Here is a 5000-nt window from a genome sequence, read left to right on the forward strand (position 1 = left end):
TCTCTCTCTCTCTCTCTCTCTCTCTCTCTCTGTCACATGCACAGACGCACGCATACAATCACAAGCAACCCTATTGCAATCATGCTTCAATTACAATGCTACCACAAAGCATAAACACACACATCACCATCACCACGGTGTGCTGCTGAGGTCTGACTGTCCTCTCAGTACTCAGTCCATCTGCAAAGGTTTGAATCAGCAGTATTAATATGCAGTGCAGATGTGCAAAGAAACACACAGACACAGCGACTGTACACTGCGCAGTATCCATCATTTTATTGTCTGCACTTGTTACATGGTGATCAAATAGATGTGTTTGTTTCAAAACACATATGAGCTGATGTAAGCCATACGTGTGTTACGAATTAGGTTGTTAGACACAGTTATAGAACTGACAAAATACTAACAGAATATTTCACAGTAGAAGAATCCTCAGTGTTCATTGAGCTCTGAGAGTGAATAAATGAAACCAAATGGATTTCTCCTACAGTACCCGGCGACTACTTTGACCTTTTCATAAAAGTATGTATCATGTCGTTACAGTGGTAACAGGTACCGTCGCCCATAATCCATCTCGACCCTCATTTTTTTTTCCGCCGACCTCACACCGACTGCTCGATGCGGCGGTTCTTGTATTCTTTGTTTTTTTGTTTTACTGAGAATAAGGTTAGAAATTAACTTACTTAGGCTACTTTAGGAATACCAGCCTGAGCAGTTCCGCCGGCTGAACACCGGTCATGAGTTGGTAAAAGGGCGACTTCGTTGGTATTCGTTACAGCATGGTCCTGCAGGAGGCTATAGCCATCTGTAGGATGCCACCATGCCGCCATGTGCTTGTAGACGAGGACATCAGTGAACACACTGATGACGGCTCGATGGCTGTCTGTAACGATTCAGAAACTGATTATTTTCTGAGTCCGACCCACTTTTTTTCATGAATGTTAACAGTTTATTAGGACAAAGCACCAGACGGTCAGAGCAAGATGCTTTGCCGTCCATGCACGTTGTAACTGGCTGCTCTCCTATTGTCAAACTGCACTGGCAGTGTTTATGCCATTTGTACAAGGTATTTCTGTACTTCTCATTATGTGGATATAAATACACATTTCAAAAGTGTGTGTGTGTGCGTGTGCGTGTGCGTGTGCGTGTGCGTGTGCGTGTGTGTGTGGCCGCTCGCAGGAATACAATCCTCCGTCTGTGATCCTAGAGTTTAAGCCAAGTGTTTCTGTATGTGGTAATATTTCAATGCACGTGCATTGTTTGAGTTTACAAAATGTTACCAAATGGACCTGGGTTAATTTAACTGTGAGAGTATATATATATAAAGTATAAACAAAAGGAAGAAAGGCTTAGGGTTGGGTGTTTATACATTTAGGTTTATGTATTCTAAAAAACATTTGCAACATTGAAGCTAACTTACAATTGAAAACCTAAACCTTTTTTGTCTACACATATATCACATAATGATACAGAATACTGTATACCTCCCCATTTAAAAACCCACCAACACACAAGAGATAAAAACAATAATAATAAAAAAGGTATATAGGAAAATAAAATAAATAAAGTAATAACGTATAATAAAGTATAACATAACAGAATATTAGGTACATAGTGCAAGAAACAAAGAACAGAAAAGTGCTCATGTGGCCTAAAGTCGCTTCTTTCAGGCTTGTTTTCATAGACCGGGTCGCTCATTTCTCTCGCAAAATCTGCCAACGCTATGCAAGAGCTATTCTAATAAAAGTAAAAGCTCGCACCCATTTCGCTACACTTCCCCCCGTTGACCGTAACTCTCTCCGACGCGCCAAAGGGCGCCGCCGACCCCCGACTTCCATGATGCTTTGCGCCGGCATGCCAATTAAGCTGCGCTACCATGCAAGAAACCGCGACAGGGAACAGCCATTCCACGATCGATATGGGACGACGCACGTATCCCGAGTTCCTGACCCATTAATTTAACTTAGAAAAGCATTTCAAGGCGGCGGTGGGAGCATCCCATATGAGCCGAGGCGGTCCCTCTCGGCCCTGTGGTTAACGAAGATAGCATGCAAAGAGTCTGTCTTCCATTTGTCCCCACAATGTGGTTAACAAGTGGATGCAAAGTCTGTGTGTGTGTGTGTGTGTGTGTGTGTGTGTGTGTGTGTGTGTGTGTGTGTGTGTGTGCGTGTGCGTGTGCGTGTGCGTGTGCGCGCGCGCATCCTGCCCATTAACGTGCTCTCTCTCTCTCTCCCGTTTTGTTAATTCCGCCCGGCGACTACTAGGCCTCGTGATTTATTCATTGGTCCGTTTGACGCTCCATGTGTCGCCGTGTGGTCGGCATCGGAGGCGGTTGATTGGTTGACGTGCCGGGATCCCCTTTGCGTTTGATGACCCGTGTTCTGGAAACTTCTGGGTTATCTGGTATGCATGTGCACACACACACAAGCACACACTCAAGCATGCGCACACACACACACACAAGAACACTCAATCATAACACTGATGTGTGTTGAAAAGCTGAAAGGAAAGAAGGCATAACGGGTGTGAATAGATAATTGCTTATATAGGGGACTCTCTCTCTCTCTCTCTCTCTTTCTGTCATAAACAATGTAGGTTTAGGAGTCGTTAATTGATTTTGTGGCTGCCTATAGTGAGAAGTGCATTGAGGATGTGTGTGCGTGCGTGTGTGCACACGCGTGCATCGTAGAGGGTTAGCTGTGGTCACCTTTTAACCCTTCTAGGGAAAACATTCAATACATACGTGTGCGCACGCACACACACACATCCTGTGAACCTTTAAACTGTCAGAGCAAAGCAGTGTGAGAATGGGTTATGTACAACCACACATATTTCCACCATACGTTTAAATATGGAGATAAGGGTTTTTTTTCCAGAAAACCGTTAGGATTTAGAAGGAATTTGTACTTTTACTCAAGTAAATTTGGTATTCCAGACGTTTACTTGTAACAGAGTATTTCTACTTCTACATTGCATAATTGATACTTTTACAGAAAATTTTACTTTACTTTCCACCACTGATCTCCTCCTCCAATCCTCCTGTCATCCCTCTCTTCCTGCCCTGAGGGCCGCCAGCTCAGCCCTTCTCTGTCTGTCTGTCTGTCTGTCTGTCTGTTTGTATTTTCATGACACTTGGTGGGAATGGTCAGCAAACTGTCCTGGAGAGATGATTTACTGGGGTCTTTAAGGTCAAAGGATGAGGTTACAATCAAGGGTGAAGTTAAAATTGCATAATCACTCATATGTAATTACTCTGCTGAGTACAAATGTTGCCTCCGCCCGGCCGGCCCGCTAAAGACTCGAGACATTTGTACTTGCTTCTGTCCGTGTGTGTGTCTGTGAGTCTGTGTGTCTGTGAGTCTGTGTGTCTGTGAGTCTGTGAGTCCGTGAGTCTGTGTGTGTGTGTGTGTGTGTGTGTGTGTGTGTGTGTGTGTGTGTGTGTGTGTGTGTGTGTGTGTGTGTGTGTGTGTGTGTGTGTGTGTGTGTGTGTGTGTGTGTGTGTGTGTGTGTGTGTGTGTGTGTGTGCATTGATCTATCAACAGCTAATCTCTGGCACCGTTGGGCCGATCAGCATGAAACTTTGCACGCACAGTCCTATAGGCGAAGGAAGAACCTCTGGCCCGGTAGGTCGACAATAAGAAAAATCACACCCGTGTGAACCGAGTGGTGCAATTCCGTACAATTGGCTTTCAGAATTTTCGGAAGGGCCACAAAATAACACAAATCAGGAATGCATTGTCCAGATGCCGTGGAAGGTTGCACAGACTTTTCTAGTTTTGTTTGTCTTTGCCGATGAAGAACTTTTTACAAAGAGGATTTCTGCTCTGCCTGGCCATGATTTCACTATAGTGTGCTCTGTGTGTGTGTGTGTGTGTGTGTGTGTGTGTGTGTGTGTGTGTGTGTGTGTGTGTGTGTGTGTGTGTGTGTGTGTGTGTGTGTGTGTGTGTGTGTGTGTGTGTGTGTGCGCGCGTGTGCGTGTGCATGTGCATGTGTGTGTGTGTCTTAAGGTTTCTGCTCCACTACACCTGATCAGGCATTCAAACTGCACTAAATGTTGCCCGAGGCATATCTGTTCCTCTGTCTGTCTGTCTGTCTGTCTGTCTGTCTGTCTGTCTGTCTGTCTGTCTGTCTGTCTGTCTGTCTGTCTGTCTGTCTGTCTGTCTGTCTGTCTGTCTGTCTGTCTGTCTGTCTGTCTGTCTGTCTGTCTGTCTGTCTGTCTGTCTCTTCATCTAATCATTCCCTCTCTCTTTCTGTCCCCTCCTCTTAGTCTTCATGTTTCTTTCATTTAACTTCACTGAATGTATTCATCTCTCTTTCTCGCTCTGTCTCTTTCTCCACCGTTCTGCCATTTCCTGACTTTCACTCTCTCTCTCTCTCTCTTTCACCGTTTCTTTCTTTTTCACAGTCTCTCTCTCTTTCTACTTTCCTGTCTGTCTTTCTCTCTCTTGTCCTCCACCTCTCTCTCTCCATCATCCCTCCATCTCTGTCGTTCATTCCTTGTGTCATAAAATCAATCAGTAGTTTAGCAAGAAGCTTTCCTCTCATCGCAAGGACTGACTGAATAATTCAACACACACACACACACACACACACACACACACACACACACACACACACACACACACACACACACACACACACACATGCATTACATGCACGTACACACACACACTCAGATTTGGGACAATGACGCTGTTCAATTCAAATTTATTTTATTTCATTTTGATTTTAAGTGTCAAATCACAACAAGTTGTCTCAAGACACTTAATATGTAGAGCAGAGACCGACAGAGAGCCCATGCACCCTGAGTAAGACATTATGTGACAGTGATAACAGAAAACTCCCCCTTAACTGGAAGAAACGTCAAGCAGACCCAGACTCTAGGGTGGACGGCCATCTGCCTCGACCGTGTCGGGGGAAAGAAGGAGAGAGAGAAGGAGAGACAGAGAGGGAGATACAGGCAAATACAATAGCAATCATAATAAATGTAATAGATAATT

Source organism: Electrona antarctica (assembly GCF_951216825.1).
Source record: "Electrona antarctica genome assembly, chromosome: 24".
Lineage (NCBI taxonomy): Eukaryota > Metazoa > Chordata > Actinopteri > Myctophiformes > Myctophidae > Electrona > Electrona antarctica.